This window comes from Chlamydotis macqueenii, chromosome 9 (assembly GCF_036417535.1).
Source record: "Chlamydotis macqueenii isolate bChlMac1 chromosome 9, bChlMac1.mat, whole genome shotgun sequence".
In the NCBI taxonomy this organism is placed as follows: Eukaryota; Metazoa; Chordata; class Aves; order Otidiformes; family Otididae; genus Chlamydotis; species Chlamydotis macqueenii.
Window position 1 is genome coordinate 22,153,386 of NC_141564.1, and position 17,894 is coordinate 22,171,279.

Genomic DNA, 17,894 nt, shown 5'->3' on the forward strand with positions numbered 1-17,894 from the left:
GAAATAATCAAGAAACCTTAAGCTGCACTCAACATGCAAGTTCCCATCAAACCACATTAGCAGTAGTCTTAAAAACAGAATTAACCAAAAAGATGCTTGGAATTCTTTCTGCATTTCACAGACCTTCCCATTCCCCGTCTGGCATCCCAGCGCTCTCTCACGCCTACACTTAAATCGGTCAACCCACCCTTCCGCAACACAAAGCCGACTGCTGAAACCAAGTCTCTGATGATGCAAGTGAAGAACAACAGCGTAAGGTTAGCGACAGTGTAGGTGAACGTACATAAGCCCAGCTGAACTCAAGTAAGTTAAGCCCATTGCTTTAGGGGCAGATGGGGGGGAGGCGGGTAGAGAGACAGAGAGATACACACACATACACATATGTGTGTATATATATACGCACACATGTATAGCACGTGACCCAAGGGCTATATTCTGGGATAGAACAAACAAACAGACTTCCTCAAGCATCGCTCCACGTCTCAGCGTGCTTCTTTTTGGACGCATCCTAGTAACTGAGCTTTCCAATCAGGATACTACTAAGAGAAGACATTAATAATCTAGTAGTTCCTTACACCGCCTGGAATCCAGTACACAATAGACATCTGTTATAGAAACCTTTCTGTTATTCATTCCTACCTTGATATTTCAGCATTAGAGTTGTGCCTGCACCTCAAAGCTCGCCATCCCTTCGCCCATAAGGACAGAAATCAAAGATCCCTGGACAAGCACTTCAAGTCAAACACACCCTTTGCTATTTCAGGCTTTAACATAAGCAGATTACAACTCAGCTGTATTTAGTCTGAACTTTTGTTTATCTCTTACTAATGCTGCCCTAATTATCCCTGACAAAAGACAGACTTTAATTAACAAGCAATGACCAACCTTTATCTATAAACTCTTTCTTCCCATACAAGTTCTGCCTCTAAGCAGCTATTAAATACCAAGTTTTAGCAGTGAATCATTAGGAGATATTCTTACCATGCAGAGTTCACGCAGAATTCAAACAACGCAGGAGACGCAGGTGGCGAGGGCTGCCAGGGACGCCCTGTCCACGGGAGAAGTCAAGATGCACCTCTGCCTGTGGGAAAGCCTTTCTACGGATCCGGGACGCTTGTGCTCTTGCAGCACACGCTGATCCAGGCAGGGTAGGTGGCTGCTACGCAGTGCAACACGCTGCGCAGCCAGTAAATGTAAAGAAAGACAAGATCTCCGCCTCAAGCCATTCAGAAGGGAAAGGAAAGATCTTGCGTACAACGGAGGATGTGAAAGCCTGTCTCTTCAAATATGAGAAATAAAGAGCAGAGACAGTTTCCAAGTAGAAAGAAATTAAGGTATTGGGACAGATAGCTAAAACTCACAGCCAGGTTCTTTGAGCACAGGTTCCAGAAAGGCTGAAGCAAGCCCAGCGCCAGGCCAGCACCAGCAGAGCCACACCGGACCCCACTGCTGTTCCCAGTGCCAGGCCAGCACCAGCAGAGCCACACCAGACCCCGGTGCTGTTCCCAGCGCCAGGCCAGCACCAGCAGAGCCACACCGGACCCCACTGCTGTTCCCAGCGCCAGGCCAGCACCAGCAGAGCCACACCGGACCCCACTGCTGTTCCCAGCGCCAGGCCAGCACCAGCAGAGCCACACCGGACCCACCGGTGCGGCCCCGATGCCCGCGCCGGGATGGCAGTCACCCAGCAGCAAGGCAGCTCGGACCTACAGCTAACTCACATCCAGATCAACCCCGGCGCCTAATTCACCGAGCCAAATCAAGAGACACCACAGGAACAAAGGGAGCTGGAGGCAGGACTGACCTTTCAGCAGCAGTGCTAACTTAGAGCTGTGCCATCAGCCCACGAACTTGCACTTTCAGGTACATCTGCAGTATTTTATCTATCAATATACAGGGGGAGTTGCATTGCAGCACTTCCTTTTTTAATATCGTGATGTTTAACTTCTTAACCAAGGTGATCCACCAAGCTCTGTACAGCAAACACTTGTGAAATCATTTCCTTCCCCTCTGCCTAAAATGTATTTAGAGAATTATTTGATTTACACCACAAAGGGAATCAAACACAGCTCAAGAGCAAAGAAAACTTCCCTACACCATACACACACAACCTACTTAAGATGGGTGAAAAAACCCTCAGTGTTTCCCTGTCCTTCTGGCTTCTGCACACTCTATATCCAACGGATGGAAGTCTCATCTTCGCAGAGCCAGTCAGGACCATCCCATGAGAGCTTCTGAATCGCCACAGCAATCAAACATTATTAGAGGGAGATTAATTGGAGTCAGCACACGCAGTTTAGGTTTAAAACAACAAATGCTGATCTCCTAAAACTGATGAGAGTTGAGAAGAAAAATTGATTTGAATGAAAATTTATGTACATTACAATCATACGCTCTGTTAATTTTATTTTTTTTTTTTTTTAAGACAGACAACTATGAAAGAGAAATTAAGATCCCCTCATTCAAAGAGAACTTTGTCTAAAAACCTGTCCTGATTCCATGGTGAAAGGAAGACAATATAAATGTAATGCAGTGTTAAAATGGGTAAAAGTAGGGAAAAAAGAACAGCCAACGATGAAAGGGAACTAGAACTACGTTAAGTGAAACCAAGATTGAAGTGAGAAGAAAAAAAAAAAAACAAAAAAAAATCATGACTTGCAGGAAAATAGAAACCGAGCTGCTTTTAAAAATAAATTAGCAAGGACTGAAATCTAATAGTGGTATAACTCCACTGCAAAACAGAAATGAATATAGGGCTGATGATGCAGGAAAAAAAAGCATTTAATAAATAATTCCGCTCAGTATTTGGGAAGAGGCAAAAAATGCACTTCTAACAGACTGATGAATTACCTCAGTGGCCAAGTCAGCCCCAAAATCTTGCAATTAGGTTTTGATTTGAGCCTTTAAGGAAGTGCCTGACCTACTGTCAGCAACAGGACACACCGATGTGGAGGGATGGAGGGGAGACCGTGCTGATCCAGCACCAGTAGCTGAGAGGGAAGCAGGATGACCAGGGCAATTACACCCCATCAGTAAGGCACAGCTTTCAGATAAAACAATCCAAAGTCAATGTAGGATTCCAGTGATAAGGAATTCAAAGATATGAACATAATCAGCATCGTTATTCTATATAAAACGGGTCCTGCCAAACAAATCCAAGTGCACTCTCCGACAAGATTACACCTGTGATTGGAAAGATAGCTGTGTTAGCACACGGAGATTCTTTAGCCAGCGTTTGACTTGGTATGGTGCAACGCCGATAAAAGAGTTAGCACTGCACAATCACAATGAAATATCTGCAATGCACTAAGAGCTGGCCAGCTAACCGACCACGCTTTAATCTGCAAGCTGATAACGCCGTTTCTGAGCCAGCCACGCCACGGGCGCAGACAGACCCAACTGCTCGATGCGTGGCACCCCAGCAGGATTTACTAGCACTGTGCAAGATTTATTTGTATGGTCCCAGGGCCAACAAGGATCGGACACTGAAGAACAGTAAGAACCAGTGAGGAGAAGGAGGAGCCAGGGCACAGCGCTAGAAACAAAAATCCAAAGATTAGCTACCGGAGAAGATGCGATCAGTCAGGGGAAGTGAACAGTATTTCCTCCTCTTATGGAAATACGACTTCATGTGCTCACCAGAAATATAAATTACAAGTAAGCCAAGATAACTTTGCCCTTTCTAAAAAAGAACTATAACCTTACTAAATTAAGTGTATGCTATACCGCCTACTGACAATTTTATTAGCTTGCGAAAACCTAGTTGGCATTTGTAAGAAAATCATTTCGCTCCCCTTACCCATAACAAGTCGGCCTTTTAGAGAGATTTCCTACAGATACAATATAATGTATTTAAGCAGAAGGCAAATAGTTATTGCCCTCTTGCCAAGCTGTCAGTAATCCTCCTCCGGGAGAGGCTTTCCGAGGTACCCGAACCACACACAGGCGCTGCCGGGAGGCTTGGCAAGTCTTCTGTTGGGGAGGGAAACCCCCAGACGCACGCAGGCCACTAATAAGGCTTCTAGACCAGCCTCAACTGGAGCAAGCCCCAACAAACAAGTATCTCCAGTTACTTCACCTCTGTGTCTTGTTTTCTCAGCTGTAAAATGGGGATAATGAAATGCATCGCCTCTGTTAGGTGCTCTGGTATCTACCGAGAGCAAAGGAACCAACACATTGGTTACTTGCCAGCATTTATTTAATGATTTCCTACTAAAATTGACAGCCTGTCCTGGCCAGTAATGCTAATTAAAATCACCAATTCACAGGAGCTGTTTGGCTGTCCACATTAACAACTACAGCTTTACAATTCTTTTCATGTGGACCTTCCTAAATTAGGAAACGCTCAGCAGTTTGCAGGTGGGACTGAAACTAAACCACGCTACCCTGCTACCCACCTACAGCCACCATTAAATGAACCCCACGGATCACTGCTGCTGCCCGTGCTCCTGGCCCTGCCAGCCTGCCCGCGGGTCCCTGCCCAGCCCAGGGATGCTCCCTCTGCCTCATCTTCCCCATTCCCAGCCAGCTCCTGCCCTCCCACCAGCACTTCCACCCCCTGAAGCTGAGTTAGTTCCTATCGCCCGTGCTAACTGTTCCCTTGCCATACTGAAATCCCAACAGAACACTAAAACCAGCTCCGACGTACTGTGCATCAACTCAAGCACAATCAAGCAAGGGGCCACAGTGCGAGATGCCATTCCCAGTGTCTTGTTAAATCCCCACAAACAGACTTTTAAATTTAAAACAACAACAAAAAAAAACAAACAAACAAACAAACAAAAAAAACGAAAAAAAAAACCCAAACACTTTTAAATGTACTGGCTTATTGTGATTTTTAATTAGTGACAGGATTTCAGATAGCACACACCCATGGCCCCAACAGGAGGGTGAGGGGAGCACATGCGCATGCTTGTGAAACCATTGTTCCTCCGTCAGTACAGCTCAGCCTCCAGCCCATCCAAGTTCTCTCTGCCCAGTCACACAACTTTAAAACTCAACAGCTGGGCATTTTATAACCCTGGAGAACTCGCAAACCAAACCTTACATCTCTAGCAGAGTCTTGGCCAAAGCCCGAGGACTCCATGGGGACCGTTCCTGCTCCACCACACTGCTTCACCTTCATCCTTCAACCCACTGCAAACGAAAGCAAAGTCCGTGCTCGTAAGCCGGGCAGACAGCTGTTTTGTAAGCGGTTAAATGAGAGAGGCAGGCGTACTGAATTGTGTTGGGCAGTGGCTGGGATCCAGGATCTGAAACCATCTGGAAGTTTGCTTGGCTTTTGTTTCAAGTCTCCAGCACTGATGGATGGAAACAAGCTCCCAGTTCTTCTGCATTAACATAAAGACAATTAAAACAATTTTCCCCTCCAAGTAGCTCAGAAATGAAAGCACATCACACGAGATTAAATGAGACAGTGTTGATAATATATTTAAGTAAAACGTGACTCTTTGGATAAAAAAAAAAAAAAAAAAAAAAAAAAAAAAAAAAAATCAAACCAAACAAACCCAAAACAAAACCTCAGTTCAATTACAGAAAACAGCTTTGTCAACAAGTTCCTGTGACTCCTCGTTGTAAGAGGAAAACACTCAGATGAAAGCCTGCACAAGGACTCACTGCATCCCCCCCTCCAAGAAACATTAACTACTGCCTGACAAAAGCACTTCTGCTGAGAAAAAGAACACCACAGGCCAGTATTAACACAATTTCAGTGCGGCTACCAAGCAAGCAGCTAGATAAAACCTCCACTACATGCTGATTTTTCCTTTTCCAGAGTACTGGTGCAAGCATAACTAGTAATTTCTTGTTTGTACAGCCACTTCTGAAGTTGCAGGTGACTCTATTTATTTTTCCCTTTCCTATCACTGAAAATATTTCTACTTTGTCATTGCACATCTGTTCACTAGTTTATTTTACTGGTTAAAAACCCAAACAAAACAACAAAGAAATCCCATCTTTGACCTTGTATTTCAAGATAACTTCCATCTTATAGCAGCAAATACAAATTCAGACATAGTCATTTTTAAATATTTCAACTCACATTTCTTAAACACTGATCTTGTTACTTCCCCTCCTAAACCAAAGCTAAACAAAGCTTATCTTGTGTTTTGGTTTTTTTTTCTTCAAAGCTTATGATCATGTTGAAGTTATCATGCTCCTTCCTAGAGTTTATCATGAGTAAAATTTGGGATACCAGCCTTAGGGCTCTACTCCAACAAGTGATCCACCACTTTCACAAAGCGGTTTTGGAAGGCACCTTTATTGTTTCATCTGATGTCCAAAGCTCTTTGAAAGCTGCCTATCTCCTTCCTGAAGTTATGTTACATCGGGATGCTCTACCAATAGAAGTGAGCATCAGTAACAGGACAGAGGAGTGAAATTCCACCATGATCAGCGCCGTATCACCAATACTGCACAGTTCTGCGCATACATAACTTCAAGTGCAAGTAGACTTGAAAAAAATATTATTATGTTAATTCATTAAAAAATAAGGATCAGGTTTCTACATCTTGCTGTTGCAATGAATGTCTTGAGTATTTTCATCACACAGTATTCCAGGACAGAAGGTCCTTTTCTATTCTCCTGCGTCTTTGAAACCAGTTTGTCACTTGTACGCTTCTTATTCATGTATAAAATGCTACAGCCACATATTATTTCATAGCTTTGCATAAAGTGCTACGTTAAAATTAGGTAGGTTTTTCTGCTTGCCATAAGATGTCTCCTGTTTGGATAGCTGGACTGGTTTTGGACTAAGCTGTTGGATCAAATACCGCAGGAATTTTTATTTATTGACAGCTTGCATCCATGTGTTCATCTCCTGACACTGGCTTTTGCCTTCAACAGTCCTATATGCCTTCACAGTGCTCACATCTTTGATGGATTTAGAGATAGTAAAGTTCATTGGAACTTTTTTCCTGTTAAATATTTCCCCATTGCCTCTTACAAGAAAGGCTTCCTTCACTTCCATTCATGCTTGTAACCCTGCACTTCAAATTTATCTTTCACCAACACACATGATCAGAGGGTGCACATTTTCCAAAAGAAGTCCCAGAAGGACTTGCAAAAATAGTGTTAATCTCTCTTCTCATCTCTATTAAAAGCAAAATAAAAATCCCCCCTTTGGCGCACGCCTTATTTCACAGCTGTATCACCACTAACAGCCCACACTCGCGCTATGGTCAAGCAGCACAACTCGTCGCACAGCAAAGCCTCTCTATCTGCTTTAAAAAACCTCAATGCTGATATTGAGCACAAAGGTCAGGAAGAGATGATGTTGGCAGAAAAATATATAGCATATATCTAAAATACTAGAAGAGAATAGATAAAAAGGTGGGTTTTTGTTTCTTCCTCCCAACTGCGCATTTTGTATATGACGAGAGAGGAGTCGGATTCAGTTGTTTCTCCCTTCCATCTGCCAAACCCCTTAGCATTTTTCAAAAATGCACAAGTTGTGAAATATTTTCGGCAGAATGTAGGGATGTGCAAAAATGCTAAACCAGCGATACTTTATACAGTCTATAGCTAATACAGACCAGTCATTAAAGAACCATCCAAGTGCTCTTCACAATTTTTTATGGAAAGTCAGCTTGTAAAGTTTTCTTCATTCAAATCGCCTAAATTTTGCATCTAGCTCCTTCAAATTGCCTTGCACGTGCCATGCGACGAGATCGGGCAGACAAGGAGTCCGGGCAGCCCGACACTGGCAGCACCTAACTGCCCTGTGCCAGGGCTCACGAGCCCCGGCCCGAGCGGCGAGAAGCCTGCGGCCAGGACAGCGATCCCCGGGGACATCTCTGCACGTGTACGGCTGTTGGGGGATCACCAGAAGATAGTTAAACCTCACTTGTTCTGTAGAGCCAGGACATGGATATGTAATACAGGTATTTAAAAAAAAAAATCATACACACACACACACATATATAAAATTAATGGAAAATAACTCTCCTGAGGACAGAGGAGGCGGAAAGTTGACAGATCCAATCTGCCATCAACATATACTTTCTAACTTGAGAACAAAGCCTCTTCTCACCATCTGAGGCTAGTCCAGGCAGCAGGCCAAAGCTTTGCATTTCCCTCCCAAAGTGAAAGGACAGGTCTCCGACTGCCACGTCGCTAACCCACGGCCAGACAGCAGCACCTCACCCCTACCCAGCACTGCCCACAGCTCTGCAGCTGCAGCAAAACCACCTCACTGCCTGTAACGAGGATATATCAAATTTGCTTGTAGGTGGTATTACCACTGCTCAAGTAAACTCGACCACCTAAGAGAACATATTATAACACTTGTTTATATTTTGTTTACAGAACACCATAGACTCTTAAATTATGGCAGGGCCACAAATAATACACTCGCTCTACTTGCAAACTACTCCCTTTATTATCATTTTCTTCACACTTCTGTATTTTCCACCTCCCACCCCTCACGTTTTAGAAGATACCACAACCGTTTATGCACTCACCTTTGTCCCCTTACGCTAATCCAACAACTCAGGATGTATTGCAATGAATATGTTGTAGCCTAGAAACATCTAAGGAAGGAAGAAAGGAATAGCGAAACAAGGATTTATAAAGACAGATGAGAGAAGACCCAGATCTGCTACCAGGGACAACACTGCCATAGTCTAAAAGGTCTGAGAAACTGAAAAACTTGTCACAGCAATTTTCTAGAGCATAATATCATCCTGTTTGACTGCATGACTAAGAAATGTCAAAAGGAAATGAAAGCATTGATGTCTAACTCCAGTGTTTCATATCCACAAACACTGCCTTTACCGTAACACAGCAGCTCTCACTTATCCACTGAAGCAACCTATTCAGATGCACAAAAATTAAAGTGTAGCCATCTTGTACGTTAAATAGATTGCAGTTACAGAAGTATCGGAATGACTTGACTCTTACGTTTCATCCAGAAGCCAGAAATGGCTGCTGTGGAAGAGATCCAAGACCCTTTTGGTTGCGCTCGGTAGGATTGCCTAATTTCCACCCCATCACCATTTCCTGCCCACGGAACGAGGCAGCTGGAACATCTGGACAAGCATGTCCAGCGGTGCTAACCAAGAGGGGAAAGGGTAAAGATAAAACACCACACACATGAGAGTTTGTAGAGAGATGACACTTAAATCAGGTAACCAGACCATTCCCCTCCGTTTCAGATATCCTCACAGTGGTGGGCGTACAGTTCCCTGACTGCTGCTTGCAGTGCAGCTGACCTGACGAACGGGCTTCAAATCAGCAACAATAAATTTGCACTGTATGTCTAACGAAGTCAGAGAGGATGTTTATCTTTTGTGCGGTCATTAAAAGCACCAGTGAACTTAGTAAGCAATAATAAAGATCCGTTAGAGCAGCATATGGAGTTGCAAAAATAAATATATGCAGAGCAGACTCAAATAAGTTAATTTTGCCACCAGCTGATATACAAGAAACAAAAATTAACACTGACTGCATGTAAGCATGAGCAACATTAACAACTCAGATCACTTTTCTCCAGTTTTAAATCAAGTTCTGTGGAAGTTTTGCTTTGTTGAAAACCTTAGAATTTGACCTTTTTTCCTCTTTAGCCGTAAGATTTCTTGTGCATTGGCTATGGTCAGCTCTCAATAGTGTAACCCACATGTTCTGCACCAAATCCTGTAAAAGTGTGGCTCTAGACCTTCACAAAGCAAAACTGGATAACATGACACAGTAGCAAAAAAGCTCAATGAGCCATAAGCTGCAACCTTCTTACGATGCTTTGCCTTCCCAGCATGGGACCTTAGTGCCGTGTGGTATGCTGCAAGGTCAGGCAACAAAGCATTACCTGTGTCTCTGGTGAAATCCATAGGGTTTTTCTGACTTCTGAACATAACACATAGTTGCCTCAACTACATCTGAAGTTAACCAGAATGTGAAATATGAAGTCATTTTCGTTTGGTCCTTTAGGGTTTCTGTTTGTTTGCTGGGTTTCTGTTGTTGTTTTGAGGTCCTCCTGAAGTAATATGTAATTTAGTTTTTTAACAAATAAACCCAGAGGACAACATACAAACAGAAAGTTACATAATGAGGCACCACAGGCATGAGCTACCTACCTGCTTGAGTGTAAGTGAAACACAAAAGGATCAGAAAATTATCCCTCACTTTCGCTTATTCTAAGAACAGTTCCTTTCATCAGCATCACCTGTGACCAGGAGAGCATCTGTAGTCATCTAAATCACTAACTTCTGATTAGAGAAGAGTGGGAAAACCGCTATGTCAAACAAGATAGACTTACAAATGTATCAACACATTCATTGAACCCCTGTCCTCAAAACATCTCACACGCATTTCCTGCTGGTACAAAACAGGCTTTTCAGAGCAGAGCCAAACTTCTGCACGGTTGTGATGCGCAAAGCGAGCGGCGGATCACTTTCAGCTATCAAGTCATTTTGCGCTAATCCAGAATTATTTGTGACACTGCTGCCATTTTCTCTGCTCCTCCAAACCACATAAGGTCACTCATTTAAGAGGAGACAATCTATATGCAATGCTCAGATAGCAACACAAACACGGTGAAAGAACCATTCTCTAACAGACTGACAACTTAGATTGAATGTCATGATTTTTTACATTTTATTTTAAAGATTTAAATTTTTTTGCCATTCCTTTCTCTTGCCCATAAACACCACCAACCTTCCTGCAGCTCAGTCTGCTCCTGTGTTGGTCTCCAAGTCACCTGAACTCTTCCGAAGTACTCGGGAACCATATACCACAGCCTTCCTGCCCCATTTATACCCACCTCGCAGCCAAGACACAGCCACCTTGGCTGTAATGTGGGGCACACCCCCCCTACACATGTGGACAGACACGTTCATCCCATACAACAGCCTCGCGTCCACATGCCTGCATTTGTAGTCATGGAAAGGCCACACGTCACACCCACGGCCTGAGCGAGAGCATGAAGCAAGAGGGAAGAGGACAGAAGGGAACGCAGCGTGCCACAAACACAGATCTGCAGCCCCTCCCTCGCCCACATCTGAGGCGTTCAAGAAACTCCAGCAAAGAGCAAACATTGTGCCAAATTAAGTACTGTGCGTCTAGCTGCTCAGTTCCCCAGACACACGGATTGTCAGATGGCGTTGGCTGCTCAAGAGGGACACCACTTCTGCAACATCAAATGCCGCACCCCAAGCCTCTGGTCTGGAGGGTGAGAGCAGCAGCAGCCTCGCTGCACGGCCAAGGGTCACCTTGAACAACCCAGCAACCAACAGACCAACACAAATCACATGGAGATTTAATTAAAAGGAAAACTCCATCCTAGTATCAGGAACCATGGATGGCCAATGAATAAGCCTGCTAAAGAAAGGATGGGCAAGTGGGACCCTGAGAAAAGCAGAAGCCCTAGGAATAAGAAAACTCATTAAAACAGAAGCCAATTCTGTAGGAAAAAAAAAAAAAAAAAACACCAACAAAAAAAAAACCACAGAGTAAGGAACAGTTGTTTTCTTTCATTTGCTTTTCTCTGAGATGTCACATCTTCTAACACTTTCCAGCATTAGGAAATAAAAACTTGTCGCTCTCCTCTCCGCGAGGCAGGCTTTGAAAACAAATTTCCTAGCTAACCTGCCAAAGCAGCAGATTTGACGGCAGCTAAGAGTGCCCCTCTATCCAGCTCAGGGGATGACTCAGTGGAAACTAGCCCTCAAAAAATGTGTTGTCATCCTTCGGTCTGTGCAACTGAATAGGAACTAATTTCTCACCTTAGAAGCCATAGCTTCCAAGGCAGCCACAGTTAAAGGCGGCATTGTATGCCACAGGAACAGCAACAATGCGTTTTGGTGAAAAGTGGCTTACTTTCTACCCCTTTTTTCAATTTTAATGTAAGTAATAAAAAAGTATCTGCTGGAATTAGACTATAAAATAATTTCCTCAGAGCTTTAGAGTATCTCACAAAAGAACAGGATATTAATACACGTTAAGTGGATTGAGAACTGGGGAAAACAATACCAACACTTTAACTGTTCAAGCCAACAAAACTCAAAACTCAAAGCAAAACACCGACCACGTCACCACCTTCTTGCTGCAAGAATGCACACATGCACGCATTCAGCTGGGTCTCAAACTTGCATCCAGTTGAAACAGATCTGGAAGAGTCAGGTGCGCGTTGCTTTTCAACCTCATCACCTCTATCAGTTCTTACAGACCAAAGCCACTGTTCAGGCTTCTGAGCTCAGGCGTTGCACACCCCAAATAATCCACAACCCCTGCAGTTCCGACTGTGTCGCTTCTGCTCTGTTCATTTATTCTGACAGAGCGACGGCTCTGTCTGCCATACGTTTGCCAGTAAGAAGACACTGAAAGCAATTCTTTCTGAGAGCTGACGTTACATGAGTCTGCAAGAAACACAGGCTCACCAGAAGGAACCCGATTCAATGCTCTCATTATCCACAAACGCTAGCATCTTTTTTCCTCTGCGGTGTTACTCTACATCAATAAATAAATAACGAGCAAAAAGCAATGCATAATACTTAATAACATACCTACAGCAGCTCGAGTGTCAGCAAGCATAAGGTCACTTACGTTATATAAATTGCCATTGAATAGGCATAGACATCCACAACAAAGGCAACTTCTAAAGCGGAAAAAATGCTACAGCTAACTAATCCCACACTAAAGAACAACACTAAGCTGATCCTGAAACAAATGGGGGCAAGTCTCTGCTCCCAAGGTCGAAAATAATCACGCCATCTTACTTCACTATAGTCTTGGGCTCGGCTAAAGAGCTATGCAGAAATACTTGGGGTGAAATAGAACAGAGATTTAAATCATAAATGCTTGCATTTTATCAGGGGGTGAGTGGGGAACAGGGAGCAACCATGTACAATTGACACAGCTGCACAGAGGCCCAGAGAACTACCCACAAACTAAGCAGACCTGCTATTTTGCCAGTTTAGATGAAAAGCTTGGGGAAATCTGTCCACAATGTCCCAAGGATCTTTGAGGGTGGCGAGGGTCATCTAAAATAGTTGCTTGTTAAAGTTTTTATTAACAGCTTCCTGAGAGCAATTTCTTTTCTCTTTTCAAAACATCAGACATGAAACACTCCTGAAAGCATTAAGTGTGTGTTTAAATACATACATACACACAGTCTATTATCAGAGTCCTTTGCAGGGACCTAATAATAGAAATGTCCATAATTACAAGAGACTTACATGTAAAGCATGCTTTAAGGTATGTGCGTTACCGCCACAGAATAGCTATACGTTAAGTCACCACACAAGTCTATCACCTTCCTCTCCAGAGGATTCAAGGGCTGGGTTTTGGTAATCCTAAATCATATAAGAAAACCCAAAACATAACAGTGGGAGCTCTGCTCCTGAATCCATCTCGTCACTCTACTGAGCAGCTTCTAGAGGCACTAGAAGCAGATGCCAGAACAAGCAAAGGCCACATACCAGTATTAACTGCAGTCTTTGTCCTCATATATACTTAACTACTTAATTGTTTGTTGCTTCATATTACACAAATAACATTGTACGTAGCTGCAGTTTAATAAGCAGAGTATCCGAACGGTAACTTTCGGAATATACCACCATTATAATCTGTCACCACCAGAAATACAAATAAAGAATGTTTCTCATACAGTTGGTGTTGTAGTTGGCTTTTTGTCTTGTTATCCGCTGACAAACACCACAATTTACTCGTAAACAAAGGATTCCTTAGATCAAACGCAGAAAGCATGTCACTGGAGAAGCCGTATGCTTTAACCTCTCAGCTGAAGGCAAGCCATCCTTTCCCAATTAAAAAGCACCGTGAAGGTTTGCCCAAAGCCACGCTACCTTAGACCCCCAGGGAATGTTCCTGCTCGGGAACAGACTTTAATACTGACTCTGCTTTTCTGGTGTACTTGCTCAAGAGCACCGTCATTTTTCATCCAGAGCAGAGCACAGATTTAACAACTGCAAGCAGCATTTCTGAAAGGCAACTAATCTCTCCAACACTGTTACAAATTCCACAATAAATCATGTTTAATTAGTTTGTGCTTTATTCCTGGCTGCCTGTAATCCAAGGGAGAGGGGGCTTCCAACTTCAATTTTGCAAAGAGGTGCTTAGAACAAATTGGTAAAAACGCAAACCACCGCATCCCCACCGGAAAACGTCTGGAGAGTTATCTGCTCGCTGACAGACTGACATTCCTGCCTGTAGATGGCTTGTCACCGTTGTGTATCCAGCGTCTCCTATTTCCACTGCCTTGTTTGAAGAACTTCCCTCTTCCCACATACCTTCCATCTCCAGGGACAGATCGCACAGGGACACTAAACCTTGGCCGTAAACAACATAACTTTTGATACTCCTGTTTCTAAAGGATTCCTCACTGCCCAAATGCTGCCATTCAGCAGCGCAGAGAAGATCACCAAGGCACAAGCCCTCTGTGCAAGCTGCCTGAGAAATGCTTTGCCTCGCTGGTGTCTTGCACAGCTGAGATTTACACAGGGGTCTGCCGGCTTCCCCTGCTATTTATTTAGTTTGCTGTACACTAAAGGCTAAGGCAAACAAACTTCGGTAACTTGCAGCATGTTGCACAAAACTATTCCGATGCCTTGGGACACTCCATTTCCAGACTTAACACCACGGCATCCTTGGTGGAGAGAGCGGCATGCCCACCCAGGGCACCCCAAACTGCCAGTCCTGCTGCTCCCCACAGGTCATTCCACCTTCCCTCACGTCCTTTTGAGAGGAGTGGCAAACTATATTGAGAAGAAAAGCACCGTGGAGAGTAACTTGGTTTATTCAGCTGTATATGGGCTGTGGGACTTCCATGTAATTACATATATTTTGTAGGAATTAAGATCCTCACACTACAAACATTTACTCACACTGTAAACTTTGCTTCTGCGCTAGCACTCACCAGACCAACAATCTACATTTTTGAGGGAAAAGCCAATTATAATAATTAGAAAGTTCATGAATACAACCGTACACATGCAGCAGTCTGCTGCATGATCTGTATATATTTTCTTGCAAAGAGTTAGGAAATGTAGAAGTTTAACTGCTTCTCTCTCATCAGAGGACTTAAAGGAGTCCATACAGTGAAAAGATTAAAAAAATAAATAAATAAATAAACCCATAAATTCTCTGCTGAGAAAGAGGTACAATGCAGAAATCTTCTTTCAGTTCACCAAATATCATATGTAGGAAAAAAAAAGTGCCAGAATAAAGGCACTTCAGACTGGAAATTAAAAACTTTTCCAAGAGTAAAGATAAAATGCTTGCAGTATGGAGTTACAGATCCGAGCTTCCTGGCTATAGCAGAATATCAGCTTATTTTGGATGCTAACTTTCTTCATTTTTTATCCTTCAGCCAACTAGAGGCTAACAGTATGAAAAACCTCTCTCATCGCTGTCCTAGCAGTGACCTCAAACCCAAACCAGATGAGTCCCAATTGTTCAAAGAAAAAAAAAAAAAAAAAGAAAAAAGAAAGTTACAAAATATATCCACTTCCACACAGACTCATCCCTGAGCTACATGACAAGCACAAACTAGCTAAAAGACACTGAACTGGGAAGCACAACATGTGACACTTCTGGGGCAGCAGACGTTTCCGTCACAGCGGGGTCCCAACACAACCACAAAGCACAACTGCTTTAAAACTAACGAGAGGGAACCACAAAGTGCTGAAGATTAGGAGAACAGCACTAACAGACCGCTTCTGTGCGAGACCCGAAATGACCCCAGGAACACCGCCAAGAATCATTTTCTTACTGGTAGCACCGGCTGCATGTTCTCTTACTGCGGAGAAAGACACACAGGTGGTAGGCAGGCGAGAACATTGGCGGACCAGGTGAGAGGAACAAGGTGCCTCCATCCACAGGAGGCGGGCCATGGCTAATTCCTGGGGTTTATGGAAGCGACAGCTTTATCTGGATTTCCAGCCAAGCGTACATCGTGTCATCCACGCCTCCCCATGAGAGAAGAGCGGAGCCCCAGACCAAGGCCTGGCAGTCTCAACCTCAGCAAAAAGAGGTTGAGAAATAGCGTTCCAGACTTAAAAAATGCGTGCAAGTCTGAAATCCCATTACCTAGCACATTGTTAAGCTCGAGTTAGACTGGTTTGGCACCTTTCAGGAACTCAGGGGTTGAGCCCCGGGTTCTGCAGGGTAAGCGGTTAGGGGACACAGCAAAGGCGGTGAGGGCACAGGGAACTGCGATACGGGAATCCTGTTCTCACAAACCTAGCAGAGTTCAAATGAAAAAAAAAAAAAAAAAAAAGCACAAAGAAGTAAAAAAAATACAAATTAACCAAAAAACCACCAAACAAGAAAGTTCAATTTTTCCATATCTGTTTCCCCACCAGTGATGGGGCAACCACCACTCTGAGGAGTCAGCCCAGTACTTTCAGCTACACACACAATGAAATGCAAATGAAATACAAAATCACTAAGATGGAGAGAGGCAGTCTTGCCCCCCCACCCTTTATTCTACAAATATAGATGGGATAAATGGTTCACTACATTTCGCTCCAAGCCGCACCACCTCAGCCAAAACCTTATTTAAACAGAACGTTTCTGAGAAGCGGCGAGGGGGGGAAGGCAGCGGGGAGGGATGCAGATGTAGTCTTAACCTAAGAAAGGCTAAGCTTTTAAAAGACTTTTTCTTTTTTCAGTCCGTCTCCTGGTAGCATGCCATTTTAAAAAGGTGTCTGGCAAGCAAAATAAAAAAGTTTCCAGGGTTTTCCTTCCCAAAGCCGCCTCAGCCAAGAGGCGGGCGGGGAGGACGGGGCCGGGAGAAGCCGCTCGCGCCTTTCTCCAGCTTTTTTTTTTTTTTTTTTTTTCTTTCTTCTTTCTTTCCTCCAACATGCCCCCGGCATCCAGACATTTTGGGAGGGAAGCTGGGGACAAGGAGGAGCCCCGGGGTTCTTCACCTGCCCGGCATCCCCCGGCCGGGCAGCGGGGCCGCTCTCCCGGCCTCCTCCCGCTCCACGGCTCCTCGGTGGGCCCCCGCACACACCGACACCGACCTCTCCCCAGAATTTTTTTTTTTTTTTTCCCCGCACCGGCCGTGCCCACGGCGGAGGGTGGCCGGGCGGAGGCGATGACAGCGGGCGGGCCGGCAGCCCCGCAGGGTGATCGGGCGGTGCGGGAGGGCCGGTCCCGCCGACCGCTCCCGCCCGCACGGCCCCGCCCGCCGCGCAGCTCCCCGCGGAGAGGGGAAGAACCGGCGGGGGGCACCGCGACACGGGCCGGGCGGGGAGAGGGCAGTGAGAAAAACTTTCCGCCAAGTGCGGCCGCGTCCCGCCGCCGCCGAACAAAAGAGCCGGGACCGGGAGCGGCTCATCGGGGCGGGGAACGCCGCTCGCCGGGGCTGCCCCGCCGCTCCCCGGGGCTCCCCGCCCGGGACCCCCCTCCCCCGCCGCGTTCCTTACCTGGCGGAGGGCTGGTGCGGGGCGGCGGGCCGGGCTGGGCCGGGCGCGGCGGTGAGTCCCGGCTAGCTGGAGCGAGTGCCAGGAGGGCTCGGCGGGGATTCCGCCATGTCAGTGATGTCGGCACCACATGGGGCCCGCCGGCGGCCCACGCTACCGCGCACTCTGGAGTAGAGGCTCCCGCCGAAAAGCCGGCTGTAAGCGGGCGGCGGGGCGCGCCGGCCCTTCTGCCCCCGCCCCGCCGAGCAGCCGCGCCGCTCCGCTCCGCCCCGGGCCGGCCCCGCGCCGCCGCCTCCGCCCCGTCCCCGAGCGCCGGGCGGGGGGAGCCGCGAGGGGCGGCCGGGAGGGCGCGGGGTGGGGGGGGAGCCGGGGCGGTTCCGGGCCGCGGCCCAGTCGGGCGGTGTCGCATCCCTGCCAGCCCAGCGCTGGCTCCGCCGCCTGGCAGGGCTCGGCCCAGGCTCGGCCGCCGCTCCCCGCGCTCTGCTCCCAGTTCGCCTCGTCCGCCCCCAGTCCCTCCAT

General features: G+C 45.8%; 1 protein-coding gene across 1 annotated transcript in view; it reads right to left on the reverse strand.

Moving 5' to 3' along the window:
- FNDC3B (fibronectin type III domain containing 3B) overlaps positions 1-17,552 on the reverse strand; it is a 192,319-nt gene extending 174,767 nt beyond the window's left edge. Inside the window, exon 1 of the mRNA XM_086754486.1 lies at positions 17,379-17,552. The gene's annotated coding sequence lies outside the window, so the exon portion shown is untranslated. The remainder of the gene's footprint in view (positions 1-17,378) is intronic.
- Between the last annotated feature and the right edge of the window lie 342 nt (positions 17,553-17,894).